At 41.3% G+C, this 22,354-nt stretch overlaps 1 pseudogene; it reads right to left on the reverse strand.

Annotated features, from left to right (window-relative positions):
- Positions 1 to 14,311: 14,311 nt before the first annotated feature.
- LOC131748160 (ubinuclein-1-like) overlaps positions 14,312 to 22,354 on the reverse strand; it is a 68,987-nt pseudogene continuing 60,944 nt past the window's right edge.

A 22,354-nucleotide genomic window follows, 5' to 3' on the forward strand; every position in this document is an offset into this window, starting at 1 on the left:
TTCAGTAGTTGTGGCACACAGGCTCAGTAGTTGTGGTGCACGGGCTTAGTTTCTCCGTGGTATGTGGGACCTTCCTGGACCAGGCCTCGAACCTGTGTCCCCTGCATTGGCAGGCAGATTCTTAACCACTGTGCCACCAGGGAAGTCCCCACCTGTTCATTTTTAAATTGAGAGGAGTAGAGGTGATTTTGTTTTCTATAAAGCAAGAGTTAATTGGGAGTGTAGATGAAGCTGAGATAGACATTCTCTGGCCAAATATTAATGAATGGGATCAGCTGGCCAGTGAAGTCAGTGCTCAGGTGTCTGGGGGTAGTAATTTAATTTGTAATCTCTCACCCCGAGTCAAGGTTGCTTGAGAACATATTTTATGTATTATATAAATATTCAGTAAAATGTCAGGAAAACGGCACATGTGTAGCAAGTTTTCTGGAGAGTCTGTAAAGATTTGAAAGAATCAAGGTATGTAAAACTGTAGAGGTAGAATTTTTACAGCTAGAGACACATATCAGAACAAAACAACATAAGAGCAACCGACCAAACAAAAACCCTGTCAGTATCGGTCATTTATTGACTGAGAAGAAATGGCAAAAAAAAAAAAAAAAAAAAATCAATGAAAGAAGTGCTCTTAATTTGAGAATAAACTGACCCAATGGGGGAGGACGAGAGAGGGGAAGGGGGAAACCAAGTCCGAAAGAACTGCTAGAGATGGGAAGCTGCAGGAGTAGAAATCAAAGGAAGCCACAAAGACCCAGATAAACCTGCATATCTTCTGCTGTCTACATGGGTCAATGTTGTCAAATAAAAATTGGTATTTCAGGGCTTCCCTGGTGGCGCAGTGGTTGAGAATCCGCCTGCCGATGCAGGGGACACGGGTTCGTGCCCCGGTCCGGGAAGATCCCACATGCCGCGGAGCGGCTGGGCCCGTGAGCCATGGCCGCTGAGCCTGCGCGTCCGGAGCCTGTGCTCCGCAACGGGAGAGGCCACAACAGTGAGAGGCCCGCGTACCACACACACAAAAAAAAAAAAAAAAAAAAAAATTGGTATTTCAGATTAAGAACTGGAAGAACTGCAGGGTCCTAAATTGATGAAAATTCTGTTTTTTCAGCATTCTGGGTTTGACAAGGGGAAAGGCAGAACTGGTGCACTTTAAGGAGATTTTTTTGAAAAGGGTTGGGAAATTGTGGTGATTGACCTCACAATTCCTGTATAGTTCTAAAACTGATTCTACTGTGGCAGCGCTTACAAGTTACTTCTTAGACCATATGCTCATAGTAACATGGAGTGTCACGTCTGTTGCATCAGTGAGAAAAGATATCATGAAAACAAGTAGCTATATGAGATTGAACAATTTGTAAGTATTGGAGTAATGCAGTGGTTCTCAAAGTGTGAGAATCCTCTTCTCAGCGTAACGTTTTTGAAATGAATCAATGTTGTGTTAGTAGTTTGTTCCTCGTTGTTGCTGCCTACTGTTCCATTGTATGAATATACCCACAGTTTATCTATTTGCCTGTTGATAGATACAGAATATTTCTGGCTTTTAGCTGCCATGTTAAGGCTGTTATGAACATTTGTGTACAGTTCTTTGTTTAGACATATTTTCATTTATCTTGGGCAAATATCTAGGAGTGGAATTTCTGGGTTGTATGGTAGGTTATGTTTAACTCTATAACAGACTGCCACACTGTTTTCCAAAGTGTCTGTACCATCGTGCACTCCTATCAGCTATGTATGAGTGTCCCAGTTTGTACTACATCCTTGCCAACACCTCGAAGTATCAGGTGTTTGAATTTTAGACATTCTGGGGGGAGGTTATGTATAGTAGTCTCTTACTATGGTTTTAATTTGCATTTTCTGATGATTTTTGAGCATCTTTCATTCCGTGCCTGCTTTTTAAAAATTTGTAAAATACTAAACTCAAAGAATCTAGCCAGTACCCGTGGAGTCATCTGATTCCAAAAGTCTTAGGACAACAGGACAACAGCACAGCCATTTCACATTGGTATAAATCTCTACAATTTACAGTGCTCTCACGGTCAGTACTGTATACACGGTTCCTGACATATGATATTTTGAATAAACATTGGCCGAATTTTGGTCTAATGAACTGCTTAAAGGCAACAGTCACTATAACTAAGGGTAAGAAGAGTTTTTCAGAAGGTGATGTATCTGGTTTAACTTGAATATTTCAGTATATTATTTTATTGGGCCGTGAGGCTCCCAGGGGGAAATAGTGTTTAAGATTATTTTAAAATAAACGTTCACTGACAGAATCCTTGAAACTAGAAGACTAGAAAAAGGCTCCTGTGTAAAGCATTTCTTTATTTTTTAAAAAATTAATTAATTATTATTTGGGGCTGCTTTGGGTGTTCGTTGCTGTGTGCAGGCTTTCTCTAGTTGCGGAGAGCAGGGGCTACTCTTTAACTCTTCGTTGCGGTGCGTGGGCTTCTCATTGCGGTGGCTTCTCTTGTTGAGGAGCACGGGCTCTAGGCGTGCAGGCTGCAGTAGCTGTGGCTCGCAGGCTTAGTTGCTTCACGGCATGTGGGATCTTCCCGGACCAGGGATCAAACCTGTGTCCCCTGCACTGGCAGGCGGATTCTTAACCACTGCCCCACCAGGGAAGTCCCTAAAGCAATTCCTTAAAGATACAGGGCATGCTCTCTCCTGGACTTAGTTTCTTCATTTGCAAAATGGGACAGTTAGTGAATCTAAGTCCTCTTTCAGCTATAATCAATGCTCACTATTTTGATCTGCCTCACGACAATTAGGTAGTTCTTCCATGTGATTAGATTACTTAGATTTCACAACATGGTTTGGAAGAAAAAGAATATCCCTGTTAGCACTGACAGTGAGATGTTTTCCTTACTTTCTCTAAGATAATTAAGTAAAATGAACCTCTTGATTTTCTAGCTTGCGATAGTCAAATATTCATAAAATCTTTTTCTCCAATATTTTATGATGAAAAATTTTCAGACATACGGAAAAGTTGAAAGAATGTTGCAGTGACTACTCATATACCTACCACGTAGATTCTACAGTTAACATTTTACTGTACTTGTTTTATCACTTATCTATCACTCATTCCATCATATTTTTTAAAAAATATTTCAAAATAAATGACCACCAGTATACTTCCTCTTAAAAGCTTATAAATTCTTTTTTTAAGGCTGGAGTCTGTGGGTATACATATGCACTGTTGCATACATGTGCCTGTTTTCTGGAAATAAGGATGCTGGCGGCGTATTTCCTAAAAATAAAGATCTCTAAATATTAGGGCAGTGGCTCTCGACTGGGGACAATTTTGCCCCTCAGGCGCCATTTGGCAATATCTGGAGACATTGTTGGTTGTCATGACTGGGTGTGTTACTGGCATCTAGTAGGTAGAGGCCAGGCGTGCTGTTGAACATCCTAGGATGCACAGGACGGCCCCCCTGCAACAAAGAATGATCTAGCCCAAAATGTCAGTAGTGCTGAGGCTGAGAAACCTGTTGTAGGAAATGGTAAACTTATCTCTAGAGATACCTAGAAACAAAGTGGAGCATAAAGTTCTTTCGACACACTGTAGGAGAGCTCAGTAAAACTAAGAGGAAACAAAGACTTGAAGAAAAGTTTCTTGTTTGTTTTTTTTTTTTTTAACAATCCTTGTTGTGCTTGTGAAATTATTTTACTGAGGTATCTTGTGCTCATCATTAAATTTCTTCTCTTCCTCATTTGTTAATTAATTTAGATCTAAAATAATCATGTGTTTTCTTGCAAAGTGGTCTGAAACCTGCAGATAACAAGGGACAAATAACTCGACATTTTCGAGATGACAGCTGCCACACACAAACACCTCCTAACGAAAGAACAAGCCATCTCGGGAGTTGGGGAGGAAAGGGACAAGTCGTATTGGAATAGGGGTCTAAACGAGACACATGGATTGATCTGTTTTTTTCTAGTTTTCATGTACATCATTGTTTCCTTAACCCCAATAGCATCTGAATTGATGCCCTCTGAACAGAATTTGCTCTGAATTTCTCATCTCTACTTTCTATGACATGCACATACTCGAGAAGAATAAAAATAGAAGGAAAGCAAAGAGTTGAAAGACAAAAGCAAAAATGTAAAATCATACCCAGCAACAATTATTCATTCATGGTAATTACCAACGCAGGTTTGCCTCCGAATAAGTTAGATGTTCCTTTTCCATGTACCCACCAACCTCACCCTCATCCCCCATCATTACCTGAATGTCATAACAACTACCGTGGAGAGAGGGAGTGCAAATCCTCATAATTTCTCCTGCTACTGAAAAAATAGAATACTGTATTTGAAAATCTCCACTTTATCATTGCACTCCCTCAAGCATCGCAAATGCAGACCGACTTTCTGGACTGATTTTGGTACATACATGGAAATTTTGTGGGTTTTGTGTGTTTCTTTTTCCTTGAAATTATTTATTTACTAATTTTTAAAACAGATAAGCCATTCACATAGTAAAAATTCACCAGATGCAGGAGGATATACAGTGCAAATGTCTCCATCCACCTTACATCGTCGCTCAGTGCCCCAAACAACCATTGTTGCCAGCTCTTTCTGCATCATTCCAGACACATTATATGCCTATCCAAGCAAGTACTTAGAGAATCTCCCCACTCCTTCTTATGCAAATGCAAGCTTTCTGTACACACTGTCCTGTACCATGCTCTTTATTTTAAATGAGGTATAATATATATCCAGTAAAGGGCATAACTCATGAATTTTCATGTAAGTATATACCTGTGAAACCAATCAAGGTAGAGAATGTTATCAGTATGCCAGAGGTTCCATGGTATTTAGTAAAGCCAAGAATCTTCAATCTAAAAGAGACCTCCTCTTCTGAAGCTTTGAAGTGGCAGTAAAATTTTTTAAGTATATTTTAAAATTTTATATTTATTTTACTTTTTAATTTTTAGAAAAACTTTTATTGGAGTATAGTTGATTTACAATGTTTTGTTAATTTCAAGTGCACAGCAAAGTGAGTCAGTTATACATATACATATATCGACTCTTTTTTAGATTCTTTTCCCATATAGGCCATTACAGAGTACTGAGTAGAGTTCCCTGTGCTAAACAGTCAGTTCTTATTAGTTATCTATTTTACATATAGTAGTGTGTACATGTCAATCCCAATCTCCCAATTTATCCCTCCCCTGCCTTTCCTCCCTGGTAACCATAGGTTTGTTTTCTACATCTGTGACTCTATTTCTGTTTTGTAAATAATTCATTTGTACCATTTTTTTTTTAGATTCCACATACAAGTAATATTGTGATATTTGTCTTTCTCTGTCTGACTTAATTCATTTAGTATGACAATCTCTAGGTCCATCCATGTGGCTGCAAATGGCATTATTTCGTTCTGTTTTATGCCTGAGTAATATTCCACTGTATATATGTACCACATCTTCTTTATCCAGTCCTCTGTCAATGGACATTTAGGTTGCTTCCTTGTCTTGGCTATTGTAAATAGTCCTGCTATGAACATTGGGGTGCATGTATCTTTTCAAATTATGGTTTTCTCTGGATATATGCCCAGGAGTGGGATTGCTGGATCATATGATAGTTCTATATTTAGTCTTTTAAGGATCCTCCATGCTGTTCTCCATAATGGGTGTACCAATTTACATTCGCACCAACAGTGTAGGAGGGTTCCCTTTTCTCCATACCCTCTCCAGCATTTACTGCGTGTAGATTTTTTGATGATGGCCATTCTGACTGACTGGTGTGAGGTGATATCTCATAGTAGTTTTGATTTGCATTTCTCTAATAATTAGTGATGTTGAGCATCTTTTCATGTGCTTGTTGTCCATCTGTATGTCTTCTTTGGAGAAGTATCTATCTATATATTTTCAATTGTATTTATTATTGGCTGCATTGGATTTTCATTTCTGCACACACGCTTTCTCCAATTGTGGCGAGCAGGGGCTACTCTTCGTTGCAGTGCGAGGACTTCTCATTGCAGTGGCTTCTCTTGTTGTGGAGCACGGGCTCTAGGTACGCAGGCTTCAGTAGTTGTGGCACTCGGGCTCAGTAGTTGTGGCTCGCAGGCTCTAGGGCGCAGGCTCAGTAGTTGTGGCACACGGGCTTAGTTGCTCTGTGGCATGTGGGATCTTCCTGGACCAGGGCTTGAACCCGTGTCCCCTGTATTGGCAGGCAGATTCTTAACCACTACGCCACCAGGGAGGTCCCTGGAGAAGTCTATTTTTTTTAAGTAACACATTTTCATAGATGCCTTTACTCCTTTGCCACTCCAGTCACAGGTGAATACCTAGGTGCCTAATACCTATTGTCAATTCTTACTTTTTAAAAAAGAATAAATGGTAGAACTGATATACCACTATTTACTCTGGATTCAAAGTAGTCTGGAAAATGCTGGCAATTTTGAGAGAGCAGAATACTTTGAAAAGCATCATTTTAAATTTGGCTCTACCACCTCATGGCTTTGTAATTATGGACAAGTTACTCAACCGGTTTCTTCATCTGTGTAAGCAATAATGTTTACTTGGCAAGGCAGTTGGAAGAACTGCAAATAATAAATATTTGGTGCCTGGCACATAGTAGCTGTGATCAGAAGAGATGGTTGTAGGCTTGAGGGGTGGAGAATTGGAAAGAGAAAGTCTTCAGAACTACAGCAGAGAAGGTTTTTCTTCATGATATAACCAGTAGAAAATTTATTTTCCTATACAAAGTTTGAGATTCCCTTTCATCACCAAAGAAGTATGAATACATTTTGGGAATTTATTAATCTGTTTTTCTTTGAGAATATCTGCCTGGATGTGGCATGGTCGTGGTGATCTAATTCGAAAACAGTTTAGGGTTCATCTGGTTTTCCGGATATCACCTTTTCTCTAAAGTGCCATAGTTTGGAGGTGGTGACATCAAGATAAAGGATTGTCCCTTGGGGACTTGGCTAGCTGCCCAGACCAGGCTAACCAGGTTGGCTTCAGCCTTGCAGATCCAGAACCTGACCTTTTGTTTCCATGGTCACAGCATTGTTTATACTCTGAAGGGGCTGACCCATGTTTAAAGGAGGCAGAATGACAATTTATCAACTTTTTAGCATGGGAGATATTCTGTTTCAATTGCCAGAAGACTCATGGCTCTTGGCCATAGTAACTGTCTTCTTGTTGAAGGAATTTGGAGAGATGAATGAGTTGTTATAAAAGAAAACACTAAGGATGGAATCTGGAGAGATGTGGTGAGTAAGCTCAATGGCTTGTTCATCCTGGCTGTGTGTGTTTCTTCTCAGCCAGTGTAGGATAAACATGGCCTACTTTGGGTTTCTGGGCTTCCTTTTCTAGTCTGGAGCCTGACTACTCCCTTTTTGGGGCCACACTTTCTCCAAACAGGTGCAGTTCAGTTGACTTAGCTTCCATCCTATGTGTTACAACCACATTTGGTCTTTTTCCTTTCTGAGATTATAGTCAGGATACAGAGATAGATCTTGGGGGTGGGGGGTGTGTGAGTGAGTGTGTGTGTGTGTGTGTGTGTGTGTGTGTGTGTGTGTGTGTGTGTGTGTGTGTGTTTGGGGGTGGGTGGGAGCTCACATTAAGAAAAAAAATCTAAAATTAGATTTGACTGTGAACACTTATTCAGAAGTAAATCCAATTTGAAGTGAATATTTATTAAGGATGTCCACAGCCACTCCACCACCACACTACAGGAGGGAAAGTGTTATGAAGAGTACCTTTATGGAGACTGATAAACAAAGACCACAGAGAACTATATTCAATATCTTGTAGTAAACTTATAATGGAAAAGAATAATATATATATGTATATATATATATGAAACTCAACCACTTTGCTGGTTGAGTTGAAACTTGAAACTAACACAACACTGAGCTGGAGTGGAAAGAGACAGCATTGTAGCTGTTTGGAATTTGAGTATCTGACTGTTACGGACCAAAAGTTTGTGTCCTCACACCGACCCCCTTCATATGTTGAAATCCTAACCCTCAGTGTGATTAGGAGGTGAGGCTTTGGGGAGTTAATTAGGTCAGAGCCCTCCCGAACGGGGTTAGTAGCCTTATAAAAAAACACAAGAGAGCTTGCTTTCCCTCCCCCTGCTCTGTGCCGGATGAGGATACAGCAAGAAAACAGCCAACCAGGAAGTGGGCTCTCACCACACACCGGATCTGCCTGCACCTTGATCTTGCCTCCAGAACCGTGAGAAAGAAATGTTTGTTGTCTAAGCCACCCAGTCCATGGTACTTTGTTATAGCAGCCTGAACTAAGACACTGACTTTTGCAAATTTTACAGAAACGTCTGACTGTGTGAGCACGTAGCTAGGACCCCTCCCTGGGGCCTTGGAAGGTGCCATGCAGTGAGGGGCCCTGAAGCTTCTCAGTAGAACCACATCGGCCAGGTTAGAGGAGTCCCAGATGTGACAAGCCTGTTCCTCCTGCAGGCAGTCTGTTCTCTCTCACAGGTCAACTCTATTCTCAAGGTTCACACATGAGTTTTACAGAGGAAGCCAAATGTGCTAAATGACTAAATAATGGATATTTAAAAACCATATTTTAACCAGTCCAATGACCACTTAATTTCTTTAATACTTACTGTACCTGCTTGGAGTGTTGCAGGGAGGGGTTGGGGATGGAGATAAAGGCTTGCTAAAAGAGGCGGTCCAAGAGGGAAGGTATATATGTATACATATAGCTGATTCACTTCATTGTACAGCAGAAACTAACACAACATTGTAAAGCAACCATACCCCAATTTTTAAAAAAAGATGCATAAAAGGTTACAAATGCTGTGCTAAGACATCACTGCCTCTATGAACGTGCTTGTGGCTTTAAGAACTGCCCAAGAGGACAAGCTACCTTATAGCCAAATGATCCTTGATTAACTTTGGTGGACTTTACGAGTAAATTATTGGCCTGAGGTGGGTGATACTGAAGGAAGTGACAAGCTGGATGCCCACTCTCTCTACAGAAGAAATGGGTTTAAGTAGCCGGAAGAGAATGGGATTAGCTATTAGGAAAAACGATTTTATTTAGAGTAGAATAGGTTTATTTGATGTTAGGAGACTAAGCAGAATCACTGCTCAAGATTCCTTCCAATGGAAATCACATTCAGTATGTGTTTACCTTGTTTAAAGCAAATCCAATATTCTAAATTCAATTTCAAAAACAAAAGTGTGCGGGGCAGGGGAACAGGGGAAAAAAGGACTTTTTCATGTCATAAAGAACACCTTACAAGTTTAGTTTACAGAACAAGCTCCCTTCTAGTATGTTTAATCTAGGGGTCAGTAAACTACAACCATGGACCAAATCTTGGCTGATATCTGTGTTTTTTTTTTAAAACAACAGAAGTGTATTTTCTCACATTTCTGGAGGCTAGAAGTCCAAAATTAAGGCATCAGCAGGGTTGGTTCCCTCTGAGACCTCTCTCCCTGGTTCGTAGATGGCTGTCTTCTACCTGTGTCTTTACACGGTCTGCCCTCTGTCCTGCTGACTGTTTTTCTAAATAAAGTTTTATTGGAACACAGCCACGCTGCCCATTTGTTTACGTATTGTCTGTGGCTGCTTTTGTGCAACAACAGCAGAGCTGAAGAGTTGCCACAGAGACCATATGGCTCACAAAGCCTAGAACATTTGCTATCTGGCCTTTTACGAATAAAGCTTGCCAACTTTTGGTTTGTATTACGATGAGGTTGACCAAAATTCAGTCACACACATAGTGTTTGATATAAGATACAGTTTGGTCTTACTCACTTACACGGTCCATGAAGAATTTTAATCAGGGTACATTTTGTAGGTTGAGGATTAAATTTTCACATTAGTGAAAAGCCTAAATAAATAGACCTCCTCTCACAACATCTGTTCTTTCTAGTTATGGCAGCTAAGTGTAGCACTGACTAAATAAACAAATTATTTCATGTTGAATCAGATTATGTGGACATACAACAATGTTAGGATTCTGTGATTGGCTTTAGGAAGGAAGTGCTTAGATGCTGTTCTCACCATAAATGAAGTAAATGGTTTAGATTATGGCATTGCTGACACGGTAAACTGCTTGAAACCAGAAGATGATTTGACACTAGACCATACTACCTATTGCTTCATTTTCTATTTTACTATAATATACTACCTTTAATTTTTGATGTCACTTTGTCAGCTTTTTAATCTTGCTTTCTGATATGTTCCATGCTATCAACCTGAATGGAATATTCAAGTTGCCTTTGAACTCTTTCTGTAAAACCTTAACTTTTCAAAATTCTGCATCTTATGACGGTTTATTTATTTATTTTTTTGAATTTTGGTTTTTCCTTCCAGGTAGGAAAATGTATTTTGGACCCCATGTGTGATTTCTGGTATGAGCTGATGTCCTTTGACAGTGTTATGAATTGAATTGTATCCTCCTTCCTCCCTCCCCTCGCAGCCAAGAAAAAACATATCTTGGAAGCCCGAACCCCCGGTACCTTAGAATGTGACCGTATTTGGAAATAAGGTTGTTGTAGATGTAATTAGTTAATATGAGGAAGACGTAATCATCCTTGAGTAGTGTGGACCCCTGATCCAATATGAGTGTGGACCCCTGATCCAATATGAGTGATGTCCTTATGTGAAGACAGCCACGCGAAGGCTGAGAAACACAGGGAGAATGCCACGTGATGACAAAAGCAGAGAGTGAGGCAGCTGCTGCAAGTCAAGGAACACGAGAGATTGCTGGCAAAACAGCAGAAGCTAGGAAGAAGCAGGGAAGGATTCACCTGCAGGTTCTAGAAAGAACATGGTCCTACCGACACCTAGATTTCAGACTTCTAACCTCCAGAACTGTGAGACAATAAATTTCTGTTGTTTTAAGCCACCCAGTTTGTGGTACTTTGCTCTGGCGGCCCTAGGAAACTCTTTTAATAAGTAAAGATCAAATTTTGTGAGACTGACTCCCTAATGCCTATGCAGTAGGGATATGAGAACACAACAGTGAAACTCTTACATCATGCAAGTTTTTAATATTTTCCATTGGTTACAAATTCACTTTCACTGAGTTAGTCTAACAAGTGCCTTGTTGAGTGGAGTTTTCCTGCCTTTTCTGCCCCTCCTCCTGCCTTTCCCTCTCTGAGAGAGGACTCTTACCCAGAAGTGAAGAGAATGGCAAAAGCCATGACTCAGATGATCCATTCTCAGCAGTTCCTGTTATGTGGGGAATTTCCATAACTCTCTAGGGTGGACAGGTGCAGTCTTGGAAGCCCACCTAGAGACCTGGATGTCATCTTGAAGAAGTACTAGGGAAAGAAGGGGCCCTATACTTTTGTTCCTGATAAGAAGGTACGGCCCTGACAGGGACTGAAGGCTGCCCTCCACCTCAAAATGTGAGTGCACTTCCAAAGCTGGGTTTCAGAACAGTATCAACTGGACCCAAGCCACCAACAGATTTTTCCTTTCTGGTTCAAGCAACATTTTAACTCCGAGTTAACGTAATTCACTTTAATGGCTCCATCTGTAGGAAAATTTCTCCTCCCCTCACCTTTCCTCCACCTAGCTAAGGTGAAGAAAGCAAATCTTATCTGCTTGATAAGAAAGAGCTAACTTTTTGATCTGCTATTTTATGCATGGTTAGCCTAATAAGTCAAGTAAAGAAATAGGTGTTTAAGGTCCTTGGCAGCAATGTAAGGCACCGTTTGAGTGACCCTCTTTATAACAGAGAAGGGTGGTAATTGCAGAGATTTATGGATCCAATGATTTACAGCTGACTTAGCAAAATCAAGTCACATTAATAATATTTAATGGTGAATCATTTATTTTATTTACTGAAGAATACTTAATGTTTCCACAAGTGTTAACATGTGAAAAAGCCCACATCTTACATTTGTCTAGTGTGAGGTAGGGGATCAAGGTTAATTTATTTCCATAAAGATATCCAGTTACTCCACCACCATTTATTGACAGGGCTTTTTTCTCCATTGGATTGCTTTTGTGCCTTTGTCAAAAATCATTTGACTGTATATGTCTTACACCTTTCAGTCACATGACACTTTGTAGTTTTCAAAGCTCTTTCATGTTCATTTCGTTCATACAACAGCTTTGTGAGGTAGGCAGGGCAGGTATTAATTAACCACATTTCACATATATGCAAACAGACTCAGAGAGGTTAAGTGGCTTGTTTAAACTCACACAGCCATAAGTAGCAGACTGGATAAGGAATGGCCTCTGAGTTAGAAATGAATTTATTTACAAAACAGAAATAGACTCATAGACATAGAAGAAAACTTATGGTTACTAAGGGGGAAAGGGGGTGAGGGATACATTAGGAGTTTGGGATTAACAGATACACACTACTATACATAAAAAAGATAAACAACAAAGACATACTGTATGGCACAGGGAATTATATCCAATACCTTGTAATAACCTATAATGGAAAGGAATATGAAAAAGAATCTATCTATCTATCTATCTGTATAACTGAGTCACTTTGCTATACACCTGAAACAAACACAACATTGTAAATCAACTCTACTTCAATTAAAAAAAAAGAAATGGCCTCTGAGGAATCATCCAGTCCTCACTGCTGTATATTGTGCCCTCCATCTTGTGGTCATAGCGTATGGCTTTTATTTCAACCTCCAGTTGCTTGCTAAACATCTGAAATTCTTTGCAACATCTTGAATTCAACATGTCCAAATGGAACTCCCCTCCAGCTGTGTCCCCTTTTCCCTACCAAATCTGTGTTTCTTCAGTCACTGAGGCTCAAAACATTGGCTTAAGTCTTTACTTTCTTTTTTCTTTTCCTCACCTTCTGCAACCAATCAGCTATTAATATTGGACTCCTGGTCTGTTTTCTTCTCTACTGCTCCTCACAGCTGACCTTTCCACCGGGACTTGTCCCACTACCACACCCCACACTTTGGGTCTGGATCATAGCAGAAAAGTCTCCTTTTCTCTAGAGTAGTGGCTCTCCAGTCTAGCTGTACATTGGGACCTGCCGGGGCACTTTCTTTCTTTCTCTCTCTTTATTCCTCTCCTTTCCTCCCCTTTTTTCCCCTCTCCACCCCTCCATGCTCCCTTCCTTCCTTTCTTTCTCCCTCCCTTCCACCCTCTTTCTTTCTCTCTTTCTTTCCTCCCTTCTCTCCTTTTTTCTTTCTTTCCCCTTCCTTTCCTTCCTTCCTCCTTTCTTTCCTTCTTTTTCTTTCTCTCCTCCCTCCTGCCCTCCCTCCCTCCTTCTCTCCCTCCCTTCCTTCCTTTCTTCCTTCCTTCTTTCACATGCATACAATTCACCCTTTGAAGGTGTACAAGTCAGTGATTTTTAGTATATTCACAAAATTGTGCAACCATTACCACTGTCTAATTCCAGAATACTCTCATCACCCTCAAAGAAATCCCATACCTGTTAGCTGGCATTCTCCTGGCGAGCTTTGAAAAAGTATTAGTTCCTGGGCCTCACTCCCAGAGATTTTTATTTAATTAGTCTGGGGTGGGACCAGGACATCAATATTTTTTAAAAGATCCCCGGGTGATTCTAGTGCAGAGTGAGGGTGGAGAACCACACTGGTGTGGCCCAGTGTGCCTGGACCATTTCCACTGCAGTCCATCTCCTGCGTGGCTGCCAAGTGCAGCTTCCTAACACATTGCTTTTTATCAAGTCAGCCTCAGGTCAAAAACTTTGAGGGATTGTTTGCTCAGAGCAAAATCCATCCTGGCATTTAAGTTCTCCTGGGACCAGCTCCCGATTTCATACCTGTCCAGCTAGTCACAGTCTTTCCCTCTCTATGGATGGCCTCTCTGCCTCTGCCAAACTATCTTAATTCTTGTCTTTATAACCCAACAGGCCGCATTCCACCCTGAGCGCTTATCAGAAATTCTGTGACTGGCTGAAGTGGAGAAGCCCCTGGGATTAGGGTGATCTTTATGGAAAGACACAAAATATTGGGATATTTAATTACCTCACAGCAACCTGGAATGATTACAGTTCTCAAAAATAAGACTATATGTAATATTAAGAAAATCACAGCCAGGAACAAACATGTCCCTGCGAAAAGACACCTGTTTTGCCTCGATATATGATTTACGCGTTGTTTATTTTGTTGGCTTCTAGCAGAGAAGCAATAGCAAGCACCAAAGAGAGAACAACTTATAACAAATATAAGTTAGCAAGTTGTTCTTGCACGTGTGCGTGTGTGGAGAGGGGGGGAGGAGAGAAAGAGAAAAGTGGGAACAGACCATCCATGCTGTAGGTGGTTAGAGGTGACCCTGGATGCCCACCCAGGTTCGCCCCCCACTCCTCAGGGGTATAGCGGGCATGTTCTGTCTCCCTAGTTGTAAGTCCTTCAGAGGCAGAGCTGTGCCCTTCAGTCTCTGTGTCCTCTGTGTCTGACACAGTGGGTGCCCGGACCATTATCTGCTCTACATATCCAAGAACGTGGCCCAGGCCTTGGGCTCACACAGACCTTGCCTCCTGTATTGTGGAATCCTGGACAAGTTATCTTCTGTGCCTCATTTTCCTCATCTGAAAAATGGGGAAAACCATGCCTGTGTCAGCTTAAACGGGATAACATTGTCGGAAGACAAATCTCCATAGGTCTCTTGCATATCAGCCGGGTTTGTAAGCAGAGGCACTGCTCACAAAAAGAGAGCTTTTGTTCCAGACCATGTTTTCAAGGATGTTTGTCTGCCAAACAGCTGTGAAAGCTGGAGATAGTGTCTCTCCCTGGAGCAGAGGGCAGACTTTTTGCTGTCATGTATAATATAGACAACGTCTCCTTCTGGGGCAAGGGTCAGGCAGACTTACTGCCCATTATAAAAGATTTGGGTTCCTTAAGCTTGGGGTTCCTCTCCTGGAATACAACCCACTATGTGTGCAGGTTTCACCTGGCCTTCACTGCATTACCTTTGGGGAACTGGAGCTTGGGAAACCGGGCAAATGACGATACTTTGGATACTGCTTCTACTGTGAGTAATAAACTATGCTTTGTCCCTGATCCTTTGTCTTCTGCAGCGTCCATGAAATTGTGGCAGCCCAGCTTCTTAGCTTGCAAGAAGGGTAAAACCTCAGACCCTTCGTAGTTCTTGAGAAATTTATGTAGATCACTTAATGCAGCTCTTGACAGGTACACAGCAGGTTTTCACTGAGTTGTAACTAAATGTATAATAATGGCTGATGACAAACTGTCAGAAAAATGCCATCAACTGGTAACATTTTTACTGCACTCTTCCAAAAAGTAAAATATGGAAAAGCCTCAGAATGGCTAGTAGAGGGAAAATACACAGGGACAGCCATGTCAAGGAGCTCTGGCCCACTTGGAGGAGGGAGCAAGTTTCCTAAAGGCCAAAAATTCAGCTTCTCAGGCCCCAGGTAAGTTTCTCCCTCTGCTCTGTTGTTTTCTTTTTTTTTTTTATAGATTTATTTAATTTATTTATTTGTTTGTTTTTTGGCTGCATTGGGTCTTCGTTGCTGCATGCAGGCTTTCTCTAGTTGTGGTGAGCGGGGACTACTCTGTTGCGGTGCACGGGCTTCTCATTGCGGTGGCTTCTCTTGTTGTGGGGCATGGACTCTAGGCATGCGGGCTTCAGTAGTTGTGGCACATGGGCTCAGTAGTTGTGGCACACGGGCTTAGTCACTCCACGGCATGTGGGATCTTCCCGGACCAGGGCTTGAACCCATGTCCCCTGCATTGGCAGGCGGATTCTTAACCACTGCGCCACTAGGGAAGCCCTGCTCTGTTGTTTTCTGACTTCCAGGACTTAGGAAGAAAATAAGGCAGTGTGTGGGAGACCAGGGCCTTAGAGTAAGAGGGATTTCTAGAAGCTGAACCTTTTAGGAAGGCTACTTGGGAAGGATGGGCCAAGCCCCAGGCTCCAACATCAATTGTGTCTAGACTGAGGCTACACTGGACCAGCCAGGGTGGCTCCTCCCCTGGAGGGAACTCACTACCAGGTTCCATCAGGAGAGGCGCTCAGGGTTCATTCCTGTCTCACTAAGTCCTACCCGCGGACCACAGAACTTTCCTCCTGAGGAGGGCTGCCTCCATTTTCCCTTTTAGAAACTTTGTGTCTTGCAGGCTTGCTAAATAGTTAATATATTTGTTTAGCATATCTTTCCCCCACTAGACTGCAAAGTCCATAGGGGCATGTTTTTTTAAAATATAAGTTGAGGGCTTCCCTGGTGGCGCAGTGGTTGAGAGTCCGCCTGCCGATGCAGGAGACACGGGTTCGTGCCCTGGTCCGGGAAGATCCCACATGCCGCGGAGCAACTAAGCCCGTGAGCCATGGCCGCTAGGCCTGCGTGTCCGGAGCCTGTGCTCCGCAACGGGGGAGGCCACAACAGTGAGAGGCCCGCATACCGCAAAAAAAAATAAAAAATAAAAAAAATAAAATAAAATATAAGTTGAAATTTTTAATTTATTTTTTCCAGTTTTATTGAGATATAATTGACATATAACTTTGTATTAGTTTAAGGTATACAATATAACAATTTGATATTTGTATATGCTGTGAAATGATCACCACAATAAGTTAACATCCATCACTGCACATAGTTATGTTTTTTTCTTATGATGAGAACTTTTAAGATTTACTCTCTTAGCTTTCAAATATACAATATAGTATTGTTAACTATAGTCACCGTATGGTACATTATGTTCCCAGATCTTATTTATCTTATAACTAGAAGTTTGAACCTTTTGCCCACCTTCACCCATTTCCCCTGCCCCCAATCCCCAGGCCTCTGGCAACTGCCAAGTCTGATCTCTGTTTCTATAGTTTGATTTTTTTTAGATTCCACATGTGAGATCATGCAGTACTGCATTCATCTTTCTTTGTCTAACTTATTTCATTTAGCATAATGTCTTCCAGGTCCATCCACGTTGTCACAAATGGCAGGATTTCCTTCTTTTTAATGGCTTAATAATATTCCACTGTGTATATATACCACATTTTCTTTATCTGTTCACAGACACTTAGGTTGTTTCCATGTCTTGGCTACTGTAAATAATGCTGCAATGAATATGGGGGTGCAGATATTTCTTCAATTTTGTTTTCTTCTGTTGTATACCCAGAAGTGGAATTTGGGGATCATGTGGCGGTTTTTAAATTTTTTGAGGACCATCATACTATTTTACATAATGGCTGTACCAATTTACATTCCTACCAACAGTGGACCAGGGTTGTCTGTTCTTCACATTCTTGCTAATAATTACTTCTTGTCTTTTTTTTTTTTTTTTTACTTCTTGTCTTTTTTTGTTTGTTTGTTTGTTTGTTTGTTTGTTTGTTGCGGTACGCGGGCCTCTCACTGTTGTGTGGCTCACGGACCCAGCCACTCCAGGGCATGTGGGATCTTCCCGGACAGGGGCACGAACCCGCGTCCCCTGCATCGGCAGGCGGACTCTCAACCACTGCGCCACCAGGGAAGCCCTACTTCTTGTCTTTTTGATGACAGCCATTCTAACAGGTGTTAGGTGATAGTCTCATTGTGGTTTTGATTTGCATTTCCCTAATTGTTAGTGATGGTGAGCACATGTTCATGTACTTGTTTGCCATTTGCATAGTTTCTTTGGGAAAATATCTGTTCACTTCCTCTGCCCATTTAAAAATAATTGTTTTTCTTTTTGCTATGGAGTTGTTTGCATTTTTATATATTTTGGATATTAACCTCTTATCAGATATATGATTTGCAAATATCTTCTCCCATTCCATAGGTTGCCGTTTATTTTGCTGATGGTTTTCTTTGCTGTGCAGAGGCTTTTTAGTTTGATGTAGCCCCACTTATCTATTTTGGGTTTTCTGTCTATTTTGTTTACTGCTATATAAACTGTAAACAATGGCACAGGAAGTGCTGGGTAAGGAGTCTCTACTTGTGTTCTAGCCCCACTTCTGCCCTCTCCCTCTGCAATAGCCCCCATTTCTTAACTTCCTCAATGCTTTGTCAACTGCCTCTCCTAACCTATTTCCTAGTTTTTTAACCTCTTCTTCTGCAAAGAGACTTTAGGCAACCCACGGAGGTCCTGGAAAACACTTCCCCAGATCCTCAAAAATTCTCTAATTAAGCTCTTTTTTCCTGCCAAGATGACAGTTTTAAAGAGCAGATATCCAGGTGAAAGAAGATGTGATGCCTGAACTTCCCACCTGGACCTAGATGACTTGACTCCCTTATCCTGAAACTTTGAGTGGGTGGCGTTGGAGGGAGAAGGCAGCGGGAATGATGTGGGTGCAGAAGTCATTTCTCAGCTCAAACCCGTCCATTGGCTGCCCTGCCATTCAGATTTAGAGTCAAAGTCCTTACCATGACCCATAAGGGCCTCTGCACTGATACCCCTGTCACCTCTCTGCCCTCCTCTGCTGATTTACCCCTTGTCCATTCTGTTCTCGCCACACTGACTCCTAGCTGCTCCTTCAGTGTGCCAGGCCTGTTTCTCATGCAGGGCCTTTGCACAGGCTGTTTCTTCTGTTGGGAATGCTCTTCTCCCAAAAGCTACATGGTTTGACACTTCATCTCTTTCAGCTATTTGCTCAAATGTCATCCCCTCAGGGAGGACTTTCACGTTTTTGTTTTGTTTTATTTATTTATTTACTTACTTTCTTGGCTGTGCCATGTGGCATGTGGGATCTTAGCTCCCCGGCCAAGGATCGAACCCGTGCCCTGTGCAGTGGAAGTGCTGAGTCTTAAACACTGGACCGCCAGGGAAGTCCCAGGGGAGACTTTTCTGACGACCCAGTTTAAAGTTCCAACCTCCTCCCTCTCCCCTGTGCCACTCCCTATCCCCCTTCCCTGGTTTATTTTCTTCACAGCATTTTTCACCATGCTAAATACTTTATGTATTTGCTTATCATATCTTTTTCCCACTAGAATGCAAAGTCCATGAGGACATGGGTTTTCTGTCTATTTTGTTTACTGCTATGTCCTCAGAATTTAGAACAGCACCTGGAACCTAGTAGGTGTTCAATAAATATCTGTGGAACAAATGAATTAGTAAAAGAGTGAATAGCCTTCCCATCCATTTCCTCAACCACAGGGTCTGTGTGAATGAACACATGTATGTGCATGAGTGTGGTGGAGACCCCCAAGAAAATGATCACATTTAATCCCAAATTAATGGAGTGTGGGAAAGCAGAGCTCCAGAAATCCACAAATTATCCGAGGCAGTTCAGATTAATGGAAGGAGTGATAGGGCAGCAGGCTAGAGACCCGGTTTAAAGTCAATCTTTACCACTAATTGTTTGGGCAAGTTATTTAACCTCCCTGGGCTTCAGTTGTATCATCTGTAAAATGTGAAGGTTAGAATAAAGAATCACTGAGAAAAAGTATGTAGCATGTTATGGCTAAAAAAATTTTTTCACTTGTATTATCTCTGAATCCTGTGAGGCAGCCAGGACAGGTAGATAGATATGAGAGAACACGAAACATTTTTGTAGTCTTTGTTAATTGAAACCCCTCTCTGGACCCCAAGGAGGGGGGGATCCCATAAATGGAGGACCCTTTGTTTGCTGAATAGATGATGGGGGACAAGTTTGGACTTATGAGAGGGGTAAACTGCTTTAGTAAGAATCAGCTGAAAACAATTTTCTATTTCTTTTTGTGTCTATATGGGATGATGTATATTCACTAAATGTACTGTGATAATCATTTCATGGTGTATGTAAGTGAAATCATTATGCTGTCACCTTAAACGTATACAGTGCTGCATGTCTGTCATGTCTCAATAAAACTGGAAGAAAAAAAAAAGAAAAAGAATCAGCTGAGATAGCAGAAGCCTGGAGAAGCAGAAGAAAAGAGGTGGCAGAGCCCTGCTGGGGGAGATCAGGAAGGGGCGATCTCGTGGCGAGATGAGCTAATGGGGCATGGAATCGAGAAATAGCAAGATGGATTGAATTTGCTCTGCTGGGCATGACGCAGTCCCTTCCTACATCTACCTCAGAAAATCCAAGTCACTTCTGAATGCTTTGGCCCAACTTAATTATCTCAGCACAGAAATTGGTGTGGACCCCATGTGGAGGCTGCCAGAAAGGAGGTGACAACCAACATCTTGGCCACATGATAGCAAAAGGAGAGCTCGGGCTCATCAGAGCGGGGCTCTGGTCCAGGAAATATGACCACCATGGGCAGCCCCTCCTGTTATAAGTCGTTCTTGTAACGTCTTCTTAGGGTCTGATACTGCCCATTTCCCCCTGAATATCATATAAAGGGTCTGCTATAGATTGAATGTTTGTGTCCTCTCCAAATTCGTATGTTGAAACCTAACCCCCAAGGTGATGGTATTAAGCACGGGGGCCTTCGGAAGGTGATTAGGTCATGAGGGTGAAGCCCTCATGAATGGGATTAGTGTCCTTATAAAGAGACCCCAGGGAGGTTCCTGGACCCTTTTACCAAGTGAGCACACAGAGAGAAGATGGCTGCCTATAAATCAGGAAGCAGGTTCTCACCAGACCCTGAATCTGCTGGTGCCTTGATCTTGGACTTTCCAGCCTCCAGAACTGTGAGGAATCAATTTCTGTTGTTTATAAGCCACACAGTCTATGTTATTCTGTGATAGCAGCCGAACAGACTAAGACGGGGTCTTATTTACTATTTTAAAATCTCATCAGTTTATTATAATGAGACACTCTTTTGCCTTGAGCTTAGTAATTGCTTTAAGCAGTAGAGCCTTCCTTGACCTGATAAAATAGTCATCATGTTAAGAGTCATTAGGGTTGGACCTGAAGAAATCTAGAGCCTTTGCTTAACACTTTGACTTTGCAATTAGGTTCTTGATTTTGCACACTTAGGTAAATGGAAAAGCACTTTGAACTCACTTTGGGATAATGAGCACAAAGAGAAAATGGCTTTGCAAGTCACAATGTGGCATGGTTCAAACTGAGCAAATGAGAACAAAAAGCAACACTTTGATATTCATACAAACCTTCTGCCACAAAGAATTTTCATTTATTTTAAAGTGATAAATCTGAGTAATTATGTGACATGATTATTCATAAAACTGTTAATCAAACTCACATCTATTTTGTAGCATCTCATACATAACTCTGCAATTGGAATATTTTAGGAAAATATATTATCTGAACTTTAAAATATCACTCCATTGTAACTATTTATCAACAAAAATGAAAAAAATGGCTAGTTTGGTTTACTCAGTTATTGCAGTGGAAAGTGTTAGATGTATTCAATAAATACAATTATAAATAATACAGTGTATATCTGCTTCCAGTGTATACTCCCTGATAAACATCCAATATAAATAAAGAAATATAAATTGGGTCTGGAATGGACATTAAAAATGCTTTAAAAGTGAATGTTGGGCTTCCCTGGTGGCGCAGTGGTTGAGAGTCCGCCTGCCGATGCAGGGGACACGGGTTCGTGCCCCGGTCCGGGAGGATCCCACATGCCGCGGAGCGGCTGGACCCGTGAGCCATGGCCGCTGAGCCTGCGCGTCCGGAGCCTGTGCTCCGCAACGGGAGAGGCCACAACAGTGAGAGGCCCGCGTACCGCAGAAAAAAAAAAAAAAAAAAAAAAAAAAAAAAAAAAAGTGAATGTTTATCATGGACAGGTAAAAGACAAAAAAGTCCTTTCTCCATTTTTGTTATTTTGTTAAATCCATACATAAGTACTTCTTGAGTACATTTACTATCCAGTATCTTATTCAGACTTTTCCCAGATGAGATAGGAAGGTATAAATAAAACCAAAATAAAGATGGAGACTTTGGAGGTGATTTAAAAATCTGATGTGTTCTAAATAGCAGGCCATGATTATCTTGTGCTAGTATGTTTGGAAGATCCACAGGGTGACTAAGCTTTGCTTATTCTCAACTTCATTAAATGAAATTAATTCTCGTGTGATTTGGGGGCGCCTTTCAAAAGAATCTTCTTTTTTCAGTAGCATAGAAGCATTCATTTGCCTCACTTGGATTATCCATATTCTTTTTCAGCTCAGCAGTTTCCAGCTCAGTTTAGAAAGTCATTTCATCCTTGGGTGGAAGTGCATTTCCAGATATATTGGGCACTTTTGATCCCTCTTGGCTCAGAGGCCTTCCTTGAAGATCACAGTCAGTGAAAACATTTTTTCTGTGAATGACAACAATTGAGAGAATCATGGGTAACTCTTAGAACCGGTGAAATAAGCAGCTCATTTTCAACTGGTGTGGTTCTCTCGCAGATTAGCAGATGGGTTGCCAGTCAAGATTAAAGGAGAATACTGAGGATGGAAAGAAATGAAAACTTAATTAACTTCATTCTCCTGTCAATGGACACTTAGGTTGTAGGCACTTTTTCAATATTAAAAATAATGTTGGGATACTTATAGACGTTTCCTTGAGCCTATGTAGAAGATTTTCTCTAGAAAATATTCCCATAAGTAGAATCGCTGGGTCAAAGGGTATATACATCTTTAATTTTACTGGATATTATT

This window comes from Kogia breviceps, chromosome X (genome assembly GCF_026419965.1).
Source record: "Kogia breviceps isolate mKogBre1 chromosome X, mKogBre1 haplotype 1, whole genome shotgun sequence".
Taxonomy (NCBI): Eukaryota; Metazoa; Chordata; class Mammalia; order Artiodactyla; family Physeteridae; genus Kogia; species Kogia breviceps.